Genomic DNA, 19,068 nt, shown 5'->3' with positions numbered 1-19,068 from the left:
GCTCACCAATTTGGGTTCTACCAGACCTCATCGCAGCCTTGATCTAAATATGGCAAAAGAGTTGAATTTCAGAGATGAGGTGAGAGTGACTGCACTTGATGCAAGGCAATATCTGATCAAGTGGCATCAAAAACTCTGGTTAAATTAAAGTCAATGGGAAGCAGGAAGGAACTGTCCACTGGCTGGAGTCATACCCAGCACAAAGGAAGATGATTGTGATTGTTACAGGTCCCAGGACATCATTACAGAGGTCCTAAGGTAGAGTCTTAGACCCAACATTCAGCTGCTTCATCAATTACTTTTTTTTCATAAGGTTGGAAGTTGTGATGTTTGCTGATGATTGTATAGTAAACAGTTTCACTCTCAACTCCTGAGATAATGCCTGCATTCAGCAAGACCTGGACAAGATTCAGGGTTGGGCTGATAAATGGCAAATAACATTCGCTCCACAAACATACTGGGCAATAACCATCTCCAACAAGAGAGAATCTAACTATCTCCCTCGGCTTTTAATGGCACTTCATCATCAAATCCCACTACATCAATATTCTGAGGCATCACTATTGCCCAGAAACTGAACTGGATCATCCATGAGCAGGTCAAAGGTTGGGAATTTTGCAGTGAGTGACTCACCTTCTCACTCCCCCAAACCTTTTCACCATGTACAAAGCAGGAGTACAATGGAATACTCCTCACTGGCCTGGATAGGTGCAATGGTAATCAAGTTCAACATCATCTAGATCAAAGCTGCCAGTTTTTTTTTTATACTTTTCCAATTCAATCAAATCAAATCCAATTCAGAGTCTCAACATGTTGAGACATTTCCGATCCAGGCTGACAAGACAGGGCAAGCGACCAAATTGCCCTGTCCTGGGGCTGATCTACATGAGCCTAGCTGATTGGAGGAGCAAAGCAACACCTCCTCACAACACTCGAGCTCATTTGCATCTTAGCCAAAAGGCCGAGATGCCGCTTTTAAAAATTGCTTCATATGAAACATATGAAGCTTCAATGTAACCCAATGACCTCAACCAAGTGCAGCATCCAATCCATACTACACTTGATCTTAGCCAAAAGGCCGAGAAGCGATATCAGCACCACTTTAAACATTCACTCCCTCCATCACCACTGCACAGTGGCTGCAGCGTGAACTATCCAAAACTGTGCCATTGTGTCCTTACTCACAACAAAGTCCCGTTCACCTTCCACCCTGTATGCACCGACCTACATTGTTTCTTGATCAAGGAAAACCTTGACTTTAAATTTTTAATTCTTGTTTACAGAACCCTCCATCACCTCACCCCTACCTATTTCTGTAATTAGCTCTCGCCCCACGACCCGCCAAGGCACCTAATTTTGGATTATTAAGCATCTCTGATTTTAGCTGGTGGCAGTACCTTCAGCTATCTAGGTCTGAAGTCTTGGGATTCCTTCTCTGAATCTCTCGGATTTCTAGCCTTTTCTGTTCCTTTAGGATGATCCTTAAAACCTGCCTTTTTGAACAAACTTTTGGCCATCTGCTTTAACATCACATTATATGGCTGAGTATCTAATTTTGCGTGATAACCCTCCTGTGAAGCATCTGGAGACATTTTATTACATTAAATGCCTTTAATGTATATGAACATAAATATTGCTACCTACAAGGTGCACTGCAGCTAGTCACCAAGGCTTCTTCCAACCTGAGACCTATACCACCAAGAAGGACAAGGGAAGTAGGTGTATGGGAATATCACCACCTGCAAGTTCTCCTCCAAGACACACAGCATTCCAACTTGGAAACACAACCATGCTCCTTCAAGATCGCCTAGTTAAAATCCTAGAATTCTCTCCCTAACAGCACTGTGGATCTTCCTATAGGACATGGATTTTAGCAGTTTAAGAAGGCAACTCACCACCACTTTCTCGAGGGCAATTAGGGATGGACAATAAATATTGATCTTGCCAAATGAAAAATGAGGCCTTCAATCCACCTGGCACCTGAAAGTACATTTGAGAGACACAAGGAAAGCACAAGAACATGGTGGGCGATGTTAGGTCAAAGTAGGTTCTTTTAGTCAGCAAGCACCCCGTCTCAAGTGGAAGCAATGATGAGTCAACCAATAGTGAACTTATACACCATTTCCTGGCTCAAAGAGGTGTGAATAATGACATAAGCAAAAATCGTGCCTGCCCTGCTTGGGAACCTAAGGGACAAAGGCAGTAAACTTCTGCCCCAATAGTTAGTTAAACATAATATTTCAGTGAGAAAAGCCTGCAACACCAAAATATAATTTTCACTCATGAGGCAACAGCATCTTCATACGATGGACTTTCCTCACCCAAACATTACAAGTGACCATTAAGGAACACCAAGGTTTTTCACCTCCCTTTCTTAAAAACAATGTAAGTGGGATTAATATTTCTATAACCTTCAATCATACTTCTCAACAGATATGAAGGGCTTCAGGCCAGCACAACAAAAGTAGAGTTATATCAAATAAGAGAACATAGCAAATCCTGCTTGCTGATCACCCCACTGGCAGGAGGCATGGAAATTAAACGGCACATATATGTCTATCACCAGCCAATTTTTGGAGGTCTTGTGGGACAACATTGGATAGGCCATTCACCTACTCCTCAATGACAAGTGGCATTAGAAATGGTCAGGCTATTGTGAGGATCTGTGTAGCAGATTGGAGCAGTCAATACATCAGTAAGAGGCAGCATGCACATAAGAGAGGGCACAGATATGAAGAAATTAACAAAAGAAGCAAAAGTGATCTGAGAAAAAACTTTTCATGCAGCAAGTGCTCTGGAATGCAGTGCCTGAGAGTGTGGTGGAGACAGGTTCAAATCAAAACATTCAAAAGGGAACAAGATTGTTATCTGAAAAGTGGGCGCAGGGTTAAGGGGAGAAGGTGGGAGAAAAGCATGAAGTGCATCACTCATTTGGAGAGCTGGTACAGACACGATGGGCCAAATGGCTCCTTCTGCACCATATTATCCTACATCGCAATTTCTCTCGACTCCAGCCTTCTGGATATTCCCCTCCCCTTCACCTCACTGGTAATTGTGTCTTCAGCTGCCTAGGTACAAATCATTTGGATTCTCTCCCTAAATCTCTTTAGTTCCCTCTTTCTTTTATGACCCTCCTTAAAATCTAAATCTTTAATCAAGTTTCTGGACATGCCTAATCTTTTCCTTTGATTCGGTGTTGTACTTTTCCTCATAAAACAGTGAAGCAAATCTGGTCATTGTAGGTATTACATGAATGTAGGCCGTTATTTCATTTGGCCTGTTTATATCCAACACGGTGGCTGGAGTTACCACATCAATTCCCCCCACAATATAATTTAACAGGTCAGAGCAACACAGCATTGTGACTGCTGCAGGATTTGACTGGTATGCACAACAAAGTGTCAGTTACTCTAAAGCTGTGGTTCTCAAAGTGTGATCCGTGGAGACCATACAAGAGATCAGGCAAGCACCCTTATCCTCCACGCGTAACATCACACAACCAGTCTGACCCCGAGTGTATGGCACTAATCGTTGCAAGCACAAGCAACAATCATGTAGTTTTATAAGCAAGATTTTTGAAATTGTTACAACATGGAACTGAGAGATTGGATTTTCAGCACTTGTGGGTTAAAAACAAAGTGGAGGAATTAGCTGAAAATGGGATCTGACATGAGATGGATGTCCTTCAGCATAGAATCTGACATCAGTTAATTGGTGTCTGATCAAAAGCACCCATTATTCCCATTAAATTTGATGAAATGTTTTTGCGGTGGCAGCCAAAAGTAGATGGGGTAGAGCTGATAGGTGGTCGCAGGGTCTTTTGTTCTGTCTAAGTAGTCCAGGGACAAAAAGATTTGAGAACCACTGCTCTAAATAACATCATTAACATAGCTGCAATACTTGCACTTCATGCTTAAAGAGCCAGATCCTCTTTAAGTAGTTTGTTACAAGGACCTGAAATTCTGGACCATCTCGAGACCAATACCATTTTTTCTTGTTTGTTGAAGTTTGTCAAATTTTTAAAGTAATTCACCTGGTGTTTATACAGCTCTCCCTCAGCCAGCATCTGGTGCCTTGATTATCTTTATTGTTGCTGGCACATTTGTCCATGCAGATAGTATTTCCTATGGTACTGGAATATAAAGTGACCACGGAATATTTCAGTGGTTATTTTGGCTGTGTTCAAATGGGATTCTTTAAGGTTTTTGACTCAGCAGCCATGTTACCACAATCTAAAAAAAATGTAACGTAGAAAACAAAACTTCAATACCCAACCAGCTAAAACTCAGCAGGTTGTTAAAACGCGGTTAAGAATTCTAAAACCTTAAAGATCACTTTAATGTGTGGCCAAAACCACGGAAATTTCTATGTCTTAGTTGCCACAGGAAATACCATTTGCATGGGCAGTATGCCAAAAGCAATAAAGGTAATTGCAAGCACCATGTGACAAATAAACCTGCAAAAACATCAATTGAAGTGGAGATGCCAATGCTACTTTTATGCTGGCACTCAAAGGAACAGTGGCTATTTCACTGTGCAGACAGCCAAAATCACTGAGGACTCAGATTCTTCCCAGTAAGTTCTGAATAACCTTGCAGACTGAATACCCAAATGAGTTGGGGATTCAAAGTTGGAAAGGTAGTGACTGTATTCTGCTCTGGGAATCTGTGCAGCTCGAGTCAGCAAAGCCCATGGCGGCACGGTGGCACAGTGGTTAGCACTGCTGCTTCACAGCTCCAGGGACCTGGGTTCAATTCCCGGCTTGGGTCACTGTCTGTGTGGAGTTTGCACATTCTCCTCGTGTCTGCGTGGGTTTCCTCTGGGTGCTCCGGTTTCCTCCCACAGTCCAAAGATGTGCGGGTTAGGTTGATTGGCCATGCTAAAATTGCTCCTTAGTGTCCTGGGATGCGTAGATTAGAGGGATTAGCGGGTAAAATATGTAGGGATATGGGGGTAGGGCCTGGGTGGGATTGTGGTCGGTGCAGACTCGATGGGTCGAATGGCCTCTTTCTGTACTGTAGGGTTTCTATGATTCTATACTTAAGGTCTCCAAATCCTTGTTCTGCTAAACCTAAACCTCACTTGACTCAGAAAAGTGACATGTGCTGCTACAGGGACCAGGTACACACTTCGTCGTCATCAAACAGAAACACAGAGTTTTTAATCGCTTAGTTTGGAAATTCAAATGGGTTGCCAAGCATGACAGATGCACAGCTGCTCCCCCCCCCCCCCCCGCCACCCCCACTTGGCCATCATGCACCCACATAGCCAGCGAGCGGGCAGGTTTGATTTGATTTATTGTCACATGTATTAGTATACAGTGAAAAGTATTGTTTCTTGCACGTTATACAAAGCATACCATTCACAGGGAAGGAAAGGAGGGGGCAGAATGTAACGATACAGTCATAGGTAGCGTGTAGAGAAACTTCAACTTAATATAAGGTACGTCCATTCAAAAGTCTGATGGCAGCAGGGAAGAGTTGGTTGGCACGTAACCTCAGACTTTTGTATTTTTTTTCCCGACGGAAGGAGGTGGAAGAGAGAATGTCCGCGGTGCGTGGAGTCCTTAATTATGCTGACTGCTTTTCCGAGGCAGAGGGAAGTGGAGTCAGAGTCAATGGATGGGAGGCTGGTTTGCGTGATGGACTGTGCATCATTCACGGCCCTTTGTAGTTTCTTGCGGTCTTGCAGGAGCCATACCAAGTTAGATACAACCAGAAAGAATGCTTTCTATGGTGCATCTGTAAAAGTTGGTGAGTCGTAGCTGACATGACAAATTTCCTTAGCCTCCTGCGAAGGTAGAGGCGTTGGTGAGCTTTCTTAACTACAGCATCAGCGTGGAGGGACCAGGACAGGTTGCTGGTGATTTGGACACCTAAAAACTTGAAGCTCTCGACCATTTCCACTTCATCCCCATTGATGTAGACGAGAGCATGTCCTCCACTATGCTTCCTGACTATCTCCTTCATCTTACTAATATTGAGGGAGAGATTATTTTTATCACACCAGTTCACCAAGATTCTCTATCTCATTTCTGTACTCTGTCTCATCATTGTTTGAGATCTGACCCACTATGGTGGTGTCATCAGCAAACTTGAAAATGGAGCTGGAGGGGAATTTGGCCACATGGTCATAAGTGCATAAGGAGTATAGTTAGTGGCTGAGGAATCAGCTTTGTGAATACCGTTCAGGGAAAGTTACTTTATTTTCAATTTCAGGATATGTGCACCTTTGGCAAGTCAGCATTCATTGCCCGATCCGAGCTACTCTGAGAAAATGGCGCGCCTTCTTCTTGAATTGAGGAGCAGCTATTTGACACCACTGACTGGTTTGCTGGGTCACATCAAGCGGACAGTTAAAGGTAACAACACTCTTGTGGACTGGAATCACATGTAGGCCAGACTGGATAAGGACTGTAAGCTTCCTAAAGTACATCAGCAAACTAGTAGGATATTTTAATACAATAATCTGACTATTTCACAGCTTTTACTGATTCACTTTTCTCTTAGCTTATGGCCGGACCTCTAGACTGCTAGTGCAGTAGGATGACTGCTTTCCAAATAAACCCCTTGATGTGGTAGATTACTGACATCCAGTCTGGAAGTTTGGGAACATGCATGGGTATTTTCTTGTTATCACCATCTTCGTTCTAATATAACCCAGATGAAGCTCGTGCTTCAGCCCAGTTCCAGTGGACCCAAAGAAACCAAATGCACAAAAAATGCAGAAATGTATTGCAACTCTAGCAACACAAAACTGTTAGCAGGCCAAAAGTTAACAAAAGTAACGGATAAAGACACACCCATGATTAGTGCAGTTCAGTGTAAGCAGACACACACTCTGGTCTGGACCGCAGAAAGCGCATCCTCATCTATTACGAGAAATGTAAAATTAACCGCCTGATCCAGGCAGCATCTGCAACCACACGGCATCACTCAACCCTCAGTCTGAAATAAGTGGGGACTTGATAAGATCACTCCCATTACAAAAGGGGGAAAAGAAATAAAAATGATAAACACTCGAACTTAGCAAGAATTTGTAACTAATTTGAATGAAATTCCTACAATGGATCATTTGTTCCAAGATTGCAGTCTCCTGCATCTGGCATAGAAAGCTGCTTTTACCAATCAAGACCTAATGTACAAATTACATTTGTAATTTGTATTATTACAACTTGTAATAGACAACACTTGTGTACTTTGGAAAATGTATTTCTGCTTGTAATTACACTAAATTACAATTTGGCTCCCAGAGTTGCTCAAGGGTGTGTGCTGCATGTGAGAACTGCCCTAAATATATTCCAATAAAGTGGACTCAGACAATGGTTGCGTACCAACACCAGCAATCCACTCGAGAATACTTCTGGCCACTTTAGGACATGAACTATCGGGGGACGATTAACTGGTTATTTCTGTATATTTTGGTCAAGTTTCGCCTTTGTACTTTCATAAAATATCCTTTCTTCATTCATTTGGTCCAAGTCTTCAGGCTGCCTTCAACAGCTGCAAACCATTCGCACTTGGACATCCCAAGTTCCTTCCAATTTGCATTCACTTCTCTTAGGCCCTCATCCAGTACTGCACTCCACATTATAGCAACCCCTAACCAGCGCTGGCTTCATTCTGTGACACTCCAACTGCACCGCCCACAAAGCCATTTTCAAATCAGTGTCAAGTTTTGAGGTTATTGCTTTGGAATTTACTGTATTATTAAAAACTGAAGGGGAAAATTTAATAAGAATGATAATTAAGTGATTGCCATGATTGGTCAAAATATCAATCTCTATCAACTGGTCTACTAGAAATCCAGATTTGACACAAAATAGACCCCAAAGTGTTGGAGAACTTTGGAAAGCATTGGCCCAAAGATGCCAGCCCCTTCCAACTGAACGTCATGTCTCAAATTACTCATATATAAATCGCAAAATAAACTTTTCTGAAAGCAATCTAAAAATGAAACAAACAAGGCAAGTACAAAGAACAAAGAACAGTACAGCCCAGGAAACAGGCCCTTCGGCCCTCCAAGCCTGTGCCGCTCATTGGTCCAACTAGTAGTTTGGATTTTGTGACCTACACATTCAGGCTTTCAGTCTTGTGTTAAGTTACTAAAGAAAATAAATCAGCTGCTGCTTGAAGCATTGAATTTAAGCAAATCAAGTATTTGCTTGGCAATGCATGGCACAACCTTTTTTGTAATGGCCCATTGCATTTTATTTGCTGAATCTGTTTGCATTCTCTGCAACTACATTCTTATCGCTGTATCAGGGTTTTTTTTTTGCAAATGACTGGATTTTTAGAACATTTAATTATTTTTTGGTATGATTGTACTTTCTCAGTATGGTTTCACTCTAAGTGAATGTCATATTGTATATCAGCAAGCCTATGTGGGAAGGATCCTAGCATTTTGAGACCCAATGATGACAAAATGAAAAGGAAAAGTGAGTGCGGCAAAAAGAACCCACCATGACTGGAACTGATAACACAACCAGACATCCCACACCACAACAAGTGCCCTTAGTGCCATAAAGTCTGAAGATCCTGAATCGGCCTCATCAGCCATCTTCGGACACACGGAAGACAATCATCTCACTGCAAAGGGATGAACAATAATATTCCTTTGCAATTTCATACATTTCAGATTGAGGAATTTTGATACACAATGACAGGACTGAAGGCAAAATTGGCATTGCCATACTTGTTTCAAATAGAAAAAAAACTAAAACATTCTACAGATCACATGTGCACAGGCTAGAGGAGACCATGTTGATGAGAAAGATGCATAACTCTGCACTCTGACTCAAATGAAATCTGCAATATTTATTGGGTACTTTCCCAAACAGATCTCAAAGTGAGTGAGTATGCAACAGGTTCAGCAAACACTTCTTTCTCCTGTGGCCCTTGGTTTGAATGCTTCACTGACTGTTAAGAATACAATGAAATCGACATATTAGGAACAAAAAAAGAACTTGCACCAGCTATCCTTATTTTCAAAATAGTCACTGCGTGTGGTGTAAAACAGAGAGGCGAATGGCCCAGAATGCCTGCATCTCCTTGCAGTGTTCCCTCTTTTCGTTTGCTCTCACCTGGTATCGTGCCTCAATCTGGAGCCCTGCCAGCATGATGTTTATTGTATTTGTCAGTTCATTGCCACCCCAGGGTCATTTCACATTGAAGGAGGAATGTCCTCACCCTGGGATCTGATCCGTATGGGGCAAAGAGATGCAGTAAGGAAGAAATGCCTGGAAGATGCCATGCAAGTTGATACATGTGTGTGTGTGCTGCACATTCAATCAGATTTCAAAGCAATTCACACTACACCTCCCACATAAGGAGCATGCCTGTGAGGGATAACAATGTAATATAAAAGTGATTACAAATCTAAAGACACCATTTGTATACTGGACTCTCTCCACTCACTGTGCTGCAGCTGCTAACATTTGAAGTGCCGGGGAATGGATAAGGGGGTGTTAGGAACTTATTATCCGGGACACCCTAGAGTAAGGCTGTAAACTCTATTGGAGACTTGCTGAGCATTTGATCATATGATATTCTGACCACATTATTAGCTTCCCTATAATTGAGAAATCTTAAGGTTTTGCACCACCAGCTGTTGTGTGAGAAGTTCCAAAAACTAGGAGGTGATCCAATAGCAGGCAAAGGAAGAAAGCATTAGCGAAACCATCTTTTCCCATCTCTGCTCTTCCAGCCTCCATTTCCCCTTAACTCGAGCATTCCCCCACTGCAAGTTCATGGCCCCCGATCCCCAATTCCTCCTACCTAACTAGTAGTTCCCGCTAATGCATAATGGGAATCATTTTACCCAGCATCCAGTTGGAGAGCCCCTCTTTCCATGGGATAGAGCAGTGTTACCAATCGATCCCAGAGTGAGAGAGCAGTGTAACCAATCGATCCCAGAGAGAGAGCAGTGTAATCAATGGAATCCCAGAGAGAGAGTGTCAAAGAACCCAATATGGAGAAGCTGATGTTAGCTGGCAAGCTGTAAAAATCATGTCAGCCTTGTTTCTGCATGGTCTAAACCTTCATTGAGGTTCTTGTAATCTTTCCTGTTGTGGAAAGCAGGGAGATGCCTTTGTAATTTCCACAGTTGTATTTGTCCCCTTTCTACCTAATTACAACATCCTTGACTTCCTCTTCAGGAAGAGGAAGTTCCTTACGTAACCAATGGAATCCCTGATGAAATCTTTAGGCACAGAGAAGAGGAACGAACACTAAAGCTCAATGTCCTTATCCTAAAGATTTGGAATGAAGAGGAAGTCAAGGATGTTATAATTTGGCAGAAAGGGGACAAACACAACTGTGGAAATTACAAGGTATCTCCCTGCTTTCCAAAACAGGAAAGATTACAAGAACCGCAATGAAGGTTTAGACCATGAAGAGACAAAGCTGACATGATTTTTACAGCATGCCAACTAACATCAGCTTCTCCATATTGAGGTCGTTGACTTGACAAAGGCCTTCTGTAAAGATTCTGGAAATCATGAGGCACTCTGGAAGATTCTGCTGAAGAATGAATGTCCTCAAAATTCATGATCAGCCTTCGCCTACTTCATGATGATATGGGAGTGGTGATCTTTAACAATGAATCTATTACAGACCCTTTTGCGGTTAAGACAGGAGTCAAGCAAGGTTGCGTAATCATTATAACTCTTTTTTCAATCTTCCTTGCTGACATGCTCCATCTGATTAGACACAAGCTCCCTGCTAGAGTGCAGCTTACCCATTGAATGGATGGTCAACTACAAAATCTCAGTAAATTCCAATCAAAAACTAAAACTATCCGACCTCGGGCACTGAGCTCCAAAACACTAATGATGCTGCATTAAGTACAGTGTTGTAAACAAATCTCCAATGGATCATCGGCATATTTACTGGGGCATAAAAGAAGCTGGGGATTACATTCAACATTTAGAAGACTAAACTCTTCCATCAGCAAGCTCCAAATGCACATGCTCTAGCCACATTAATTCAGGTGATAATGATTGCTTGGACTATTTTTCACAGAGGCTGACGTTGATGAAGAAATTCAGCATCACCTGAAGCTGCTGGTATAGGCTTTAGCCACCTGGGGAAGTGAGTGTTTGAAGATCAGGACCTTAAAACTGAAATCAAGCTCAAGGTCAAAGAATATAAAGGGGACAGCCACATTACTGGGAGTGTATTATATGCCCCCAAAGAGTCAGCAGGAAATACAGGAGCAAACATGTAGACAATTCACTGAGGTGTGTAAGAATAATAATTGGATAGTCATACTAGGGGGATTTCAACTTCCCCAACATAAACTGGGATGGTCATAGTGTTAAGGGTTTAGAGGGGATGGATTTTATGAAATGTATCCAGGGGAGCTTTTTGTATCAATATGTGGAAAGCCCAACAAGAGATGGAGCAGTGCTGGATGTAGTTCTGTGGAACAAAGTCAGACAAGTGTTCAATGTGGCAGTGGGGAATATTTTAGCGATAGTGACTGTATGGTTCAAGTTTGTTATGGGTAGGTAGAAAGATGGCCTGTAAAAGATGGCTTTAGATTGGGGAAGGCAGATTTTATTAAAATAAGGCAGGATCTGGCCAAAGTTGACTGGGGACAGCTCCTTGCAGGAAAGGAGCTGGGGAGAGTACAGGTCTAATATGCTCCCTATAGGGGGAAATGTAGGAGCAGTAAGTTCAGGGAACCCTGGATGTCTCGGACAATTCAGGGCTGGATAAGGAAGAGGAGAAAGGCTTTTAGGAAGTCCAAAGGGAGCAATTCAGCTGCGGCCCTAGAGGAATATAGGAAGTGCAAGAGGGAACTTAAGAAAGCAATTAGAAGAGTAAAAAGGGGGCACGAAAAAGGGCTTGCAAACAAAATTAGGTAGAATCCCAAGATATTTTATAAATACATTAAGGGGAAGAGGTGAACCAGGGAAAGAGTACGGCCCAATAGAGACCAAGGGGGCAGGCAATCTGTGTGTAAAGCTGCAGGACATTGAAAGGGTGTTAAATGAATACTTCCCATCAGTCTTCATTCAGGAAAAGGAGAACGTAGGTACAGAATTCAGGAAAAGGGATTGTGAGGAACCTCACAATGAAGGAAATGAAGAGGTATTGGAGGCACTGACGGGCTTAAAAATAGACAAATCCCCTGGCCCGGATGAATTGCATCCCAGGCTGCTGTCGGAGCCAAGGTAGGAAATTGTAGGTTCTCTAACACAAATTTTTAATTCCTCTATGGCCACGGGGGAAGTGCCAGACTGGAGGACAGCTAATGTAGTTCCACTTTTCAAGAAGGGTGGTAGAGATGAACCAGGAAATTACAAATCAGTGAGTCTCATGTCAGTGGTAGGGAAACTATTGGAAAAAATTCTAAAGGAGGGAATTAATCTCCACTTGGAAAGGCATGGGTTAATTAGGGATACCATAAGCTTTCGGAGCGCTGCTCCTTCGTCAGATGGAGTGGAAATGTGCTCTCAAACACTGTTTGAGAGCACATTTCCACTCCATCTGACAAAGGAGCAGCGCTCCGAAAGCTTATGGTATTTGCTACCAAATAAACCTGTTGGGCTTTAACCTGGTGTTGTTAGACTTCTTACTGTGTTTACCCCAGTCCAACACCAGCATCTCCACATCATGATTAGGGACAGTCAGCACGGCTTTGTGAGCAGGAGGTCATACCTAACAAATTTGATAAGATTTTTAAAAAATGTGACCAAATGTGTGGATGAGGGCAGTGCAGTCGATGTAGTTTGTGGATTTTAGCAAAGTCTTTGAAAAGGTCCCACGTGGGAGACTGATTGAGAAGGTTGAAGCACATGATATTCAGGGAAACTTGGTGAGATGGATTTGAAACTTAGCGATAGGACACAAAGGGTGGTGGTAGAAGGCTGTTTGAGTGATTAGAGGCCAGTGTTTAGTGGCGTATCACAACGCTCAGCGCTGCGACCTTTATTGTTTGTTATATGCATAAATTATATAGATGATAATGTGTGGGGAATGCAAAGCAAGTTTGCAGATGACACCAAGATAAGTAGGGTGGTTAACAATAAAGAAGGCTGTAGGTTACAGGAAGTATAGATGGGTCGGTCATTTGGGCAGAGCAGTGGCCGATGATATTTAACCCTATATGTATGAGGTGATGCACTTTGGAAGAAGTAACAAGACAAAGGAGTATTTAATGAATGGCAGGACACTTAGAAGCTCAAAGGAACAGATGGATCTTGGGGTATTTATTCACAGATTCCTGAAGGGGGCAGAGAAGATGAATAGGACAGTTAAGAAGGCATATGGGATACTTGCTTTAATCAATCATGGCATTGAATACAAGAGCAAGGAGCTAATGTTGGAGCTGTACAGAACATTGGACAGGCCACAGATGGAGTACTGTGTGAAGTTCTGGTCACCTCACTATAGTAAGGATGTGAATGCACTGGAAAGGTACAGAGGAGATTTACCAGGATGTTGCTCGAGATGGGGCGGCATGGTGACACAGTAGTTAGCACTGCTGCCTCATAGTGCCAGGGACCCGAGTTCAATTCCGGCCTCGGGTGAGTGTCTGCGTGGAATTTGCATCTTCTTCCTGTGTCTGCATGGGTTTCTTCCAACAGATCAAAGATGTGCAGGTTAGGTGGATTGGCAGTGCTAAATTGCCCCTTAGTGTCAGGGGGATTAGGAGGGTAAATATATGGGGTTACAGGGATAGGACCTGGGTGAGATTGTGGTCGGTGCAAACTTGATGGGCCAAATGGCCTCCTTCTGCACTGTGGGACTCTATGAATCAATGGAGCATTTGAGCTATAAAGAGAAATTGGATAGGCTTGGATTGATTTCTCTAGAGCAGAGAAGACTGAGGCGGGACATGATTGAGGTGTATAAGATTGTGAGGGGTATGGACAGGGTGAATAGGAAGCAGCTGTTCCCCTTGGTTGAGGAGTCAATCATGAGGGACATAGTTTTAGGGTGAGGGGCAGGAGATTCAGAGGGCATTTGAGAACATTTTTTCACTCAGAGTGATGGGAATGTAGAATGCACTGCCTGGGAAGGTAGTGGAGGCTGGAAGTCTTACAATCTTTAAAAAAATATTTGGACGAGCTTTGAAACTTCATAAGATTCAAGGATATGGGACAAGTGCTGGAAAATGGGATTAGCCCGACTTTAGTGGTAGTTATTGTCGGTGTACACTTAATGGGCCAATGGGCCTTTTCTGCGCTGTACAACTCTATGACTCTATGCAGTGGTGATCCCTTCCTTACTGTATGGGGTTGGAATTTGAACAACATACATGGAGCTATGCCATCAATGCTGCCTGTGGAAGATTTTACATATTAAGTGGAAAGATAGATGCACTGTGTTCTCTCACAAGAAGAACCACAAGCACCGAGGCTCTGATCATCCACCACCAGTTTGGTTGGATTGGTCATATCGATCAGATATCAGGCTCCCAAAGCTGGTCTTCTTCTCCCAGCTCAGTCAGGGCTGATGGACCAATGGGGGACAGAAGAAGCGCTTCAAGGAGGTGCTGAAAGCCAACCTGCAGAAATACAACATTGAGATCAGCTCCTGGGAGACCATCACTTTGGACTGAACCAGATGGCAGCAGAGTCTGTGAGAAGGAGCCCAGCATTTTGAGACCCAATGATGACAAAATGAAGAAGCAAAGCAAGAGTAGCGAAAGGAACACCCCATGTCCCAAACTGATGACCAGATGTCCTAAATGACAACAAATACCCTACAAGCCATAAAGACTGCAAATCCTGAATGGGCCTCATCAGCCAATTTCGGACTCATGGCCCTCACTCCAGCATGGAATAACCAATGTTAATAATAGTCTGCAGGGTAGAAGAAATTACCGTGTCTCCTGCCAATGAAAGATGGATGCTGAGACCAGTCTGCACATGTGCAGAAAACCAACAACTTAATTTGCAGGAGGGACAATGCTATTTGGATCTTACCTGGATTCTAGATTACAACATCCACATCCTGCGTTTGTAGCTCTGGTGCTTGTTCACAGTGACAGGCCTGGGTTATGGGGAAGAGCTCCAGAAACTGTGGGGAGGCCGCAGTTTCAAAGAAGCCCTGGAGCTCTGAAGGCAGGATATGGAGGTTGTAAACCAGAATTAAGCTGTCACCATCTGGATCAGAGACTCCCCTCCCTCTCCACCTCAATTCCTCGCCTTTAGCCCACCAACACAGAGAAGTCGCATCTTTTACTTACTGTCTTTAAGAGCTGTTTGATGAGCATCTCTGCTCTAGGCTGGTGCCTACTCCATCACACACAACGATGTCATGAGGTAAAACAGTACAAGTGCACACGCACAGCATTGACAGCTAACACAGCAAAAAGAAATATCCAATGTCCAAAAGCTATTTTCATCAGCCACTACCACTTCATACTTACCTGTATGTCTGATGCAAGTTGTAAATGAATTTAGTGCACTGAAGGCATGGTTCATCATTTTTAAGTGGCCAATGAACACAGTTTTTCATTTTAAGCGAACTTTTAAGTGTTCAAACTTTCACGGGGAACTTCCTATCTATTATGTGCAAGTTATTTGGAACTGTCTGTCTCTGTTTTTTGCAGCTTTGTTTCTACAGGTTTCAATATGTTTCCTCTCCCACATGGCTACAAAGGTCATTAAGAAGAACAGGCTATGATAATCTGAAACTGTGTCTAAACCATGGGACTCGTCCCATCTCTGCACAAAACAGCATTAAGTAATGATTTCTATCAAACCTGGAGTTATAATGGCAGCATTGAGTGCCAACACCCCCCCCCCCCCCCTAACTACACTGGGTATTCCTACACCAGATGAACTGCAGTGGTTCAAGAAGGTTGCTCACCAACAATTCCTTAAAGCCAACTAAGGGTGGGCAATAAATTGCTGGTCTTGGGATACAAGGAGAAGTGGCTAGATGGGTGGAGAACTGGCTTGGCCATAGGAGACAGAGGGTAGTGGTCGAAGGGTCTTTTTCCGGCTGGAGGTCTGTGACCAGTGGTGTTCCGCAGGGCTCTGTACTGGGACCTCTGCTATTTGTGATATATATAAATGATTTGGAAGAAGGTGTAACTGGTGTAATCAGCAAGTTTGCGGATGACACGAAGATGGCTGGAATTGTGGATAGCGAAGAGCATTATCGGGCAATACAGCAGGATATAGATAGGCTGGAAAATTGGGCGGAGAGGTGGCAGATGGAATTTAATCCGGATAAATGCGAAGTGATGCATTTTGGAAGAAATAATGTAGGGAGGAGTTATACAATAAATGGCAGAGTCATCAGGAGTATAGAAACACAGAGGGACCTAGGTGTGCAAGTCCACAAATCCTTGAAGGTGGCAACACAGGTGGAGAAGGTGGTGAAGAAGGCATATGGTATGCTTGCCTTTATAGGACGGGGTATAGAGTATAAAAGCTGGAGTCTGATGATGCAGCTGTATAGAACGCTGGTTAGGCCACATTTGGAGTACTGCGTCCAGTTCTGGTCGCCGCACTACCAGAAGGACGTGGAGGCATTGGAGAGAGTGCAGAGAAGGTTTACCAGGATGTTGCCTGGTATGGAGGGTCTTAGCTATGAGGAGAGATTGGGTAGACTGGGGTTGTTCTCCTTGGAAAGACGGAGAATGAGGGGAGATCTAATAGAGGTATACAAGATTATGAAGGGTATAGATAGGGTGAACAGTGGGAAGCTTTTTCCCAGGTCGGAGGTGACGATCACGAGGGGTCACGGCCTCAAGGTGAGAGGGGCGAAGTATAACTCAGACATCAGAGGGACGTTTTTTACACAGAGGGTGGTGGGGGCCTGGAATGCACTGCCAAGTAGGGTGGTGGAGGCAGGCACGCTGACATCGTTTAAGACTTACCTGGATAGTCACATGAGCAGCCTGGGAATGGAGGGATACAAATGATTGGTCTAGTTGGACCAAGGAGCGGCACAGGCTTGGAGGGCCGAAGGGCCTGTTTCCTGTGCTGTACTGTTCTTTGTTCTTTGTTCTTTGTTCTTGTCAGTGATGTTCACATTCCACAAAAGAATTAAAACTGAAAAACATGCCCCATTCCCAACACCAGCATACTTCACTTCCACAGAAACAATATTCCCAACTCCAGCACGCTTCACTTTCACAAAAGGAGGCTCCTTCAACCACCTGTGAGCTCTCTTCCACCTCTCACACTCCTGATTTGGAACTATATCACCATTCTTTCATTGTTACTGAGTCAAAATCCTGGTAATCCCTCCCTAACAGCATTCTGGGTATTCCTACAACACGTGGACGCAGTGGTTCATTGCTTCGTCAAGTAGCTTCCCTCTGTCATAGTCAAAAGTGCAGATGTTCGCTGATGATTGCACAATGTTCAATACCATTCTCAACTCCTCAGATACTGAAGCAGTTCATGCTTGTATGCGGTAAGACCTGGACAACATTCCGGCTCGGGGTGATAAGTGGCAAATAATATTTGTGCCACATAAATGATAGGCAATGATCATCTCCAAAAAGAGGGAATCCAACCATCTCCCCATGACATTCATTGCTGAATCACCCACTGTAGAAATCTTGGGGTTACCATTAACCAGAACTGGACCAACCATATAACTATTGTGGCTACAAGGGTAGGTCAAAGGCTGGGAATTCTGCAGACAGTAACTTACATCCCGACTCCCCAAAGCTTGTCCACAAGGCACAAAACAGGATACAGGACTCTTCATTTGCCTGGATGGGTGCAGTTCCATCAATATTCAAGACGTTCGACAGCATCCAGAACAAAGCAACGTGCTTGATTGACATCCCAGCCACCACCTTCAACATCCACTCCCTCCACCAATGAGACAAAGTGGCTGCAACATGTACCATCTACAAGATACACCGTAGCAACTCATTGAGGCTCCTTCAATAGGACCTTTCAAACCAGTGAACTCGACCACCTAGGCGGAAAATGACAGCAGATGCATGGGAACACCATCACCTGCAAGTTCCTCTCCAAGCCATACACCATCCTGACCTGTACTGTCACAGTAAGAGTTTTAACAACACCAGGTTAAAGTCTAACAGGTTTATTTGGTAGCAAATGCCATTAGCTTTCGGAGCACTGCTCCTTTGTCAGATGGAGTGGAAATCTGCTCTCAAACAGGGCACAGAGACACAAAATCAAGTAACAGAAAGTTCTGTAACTTGATTTTGTGTCTCTGTGCCCTGTTTGAGAGCAGATTTCCACTCCATCTGACGAAGGAGCAGCGCTTCGAAAGCTAATGGCATTTGCTACCAAATAAACCTGTTAGACTTTAACCTGGTGTTGTTAAAACTCTTACTGTGTTCACCCCAGTCCAACGCCGGCATCTCCACATCTTGTACTATCACGCCATTCCTTCACTGTCACTAGCTCAAAATTCAGTAACTCCCCCACTAACAGCACTGTGGGTGTACCTACACCACTTGGACTACAGTGGTTCAAGAACGTGGCTTACCACCATCTTCTCAAGGACAATCAGGGATGAGCAACAAAAATGCTGGCCCAAGCACTGATGCCTGTATCCCATGAAAGAATAAATATAAACTATTTTGAGGGTCTTCAATGTCCTCCTCCAAATGAATGGTCGCGATGAACAAGAGCCGTGCTTCCGAATGCCAACTCAAATTGCTTTCTTTGATAACAAGGATTGAGAATTCCACTCATCATTTCAAAATTCTCAGATTCAAAAGGCTCTAAGAGAGCATTGAACACGACACTGCGGAAGAATACTAAAAAAACACAGCCCTTGATTCATGTAGCAAAATGTTTAGAAGCAGTTACGCAAAGCATTTGTGACTGTTTTGTATTTTCCTTTGGGAAGCATGTGCTCATTCACACACAAACACAAGGTTTCCCCTTTCACATCCCTTTTCTAATTTCATTTTAGCAATGCCATTCTATGCTCATTTCCGTTCTCATCCCCAAACAAGATTTGAAAAAGGAACACAATTTCTAACAATAGCAGGGTTTAACATCATTGCAAAACACTGAGCACATTGGAGACAATTGATGAGAATGTAACAGGTAATGAAGCTGTCTGTTGCTGTAACAGCACAGTAGTATTTGGAAGTGGGCATAAA

General features: G+C 43.4%; 1 protein-coding gene and 1 pseudogene across 1 annotated transcript in view; both read right to left on the bottom strand.

Moving 5' to 3' along the window:
* LOC144479379 (epidermal growth factor receptor substrate 15-like 1) overlaps positions 1-19,068 on the bottom strand; it is a 312,517-nt gene that overhangs the window by 85,096 nt on the left and 208,353 nt on the right. The window lies entirely within an intron of this gene.
* Positions 887-1,090, bottom strand: LOC144479784 (U2 spliceosomal RNA; annotated as a pseudogene).

Source organism: Mustelus asterias, chromosome 26 (assembly GCF_964213995.1).
Source record: "Mustelus asterias chromosome 26, sMusAst1.hap1.1, whole genome shotgun sequence".
NCBI classification, from domain to species: Eukaryota; Metazoa; Chordata; class Chondrichthyes; order Carcharhiniformes; family Triakidae; genus Mustelus; species Mustelus asterias.
The sequence above is the reverse complement of the archived record's forward strand: the minus strand, read 5'-3'. Positions and strand labels throughout refer to the sequence as shown.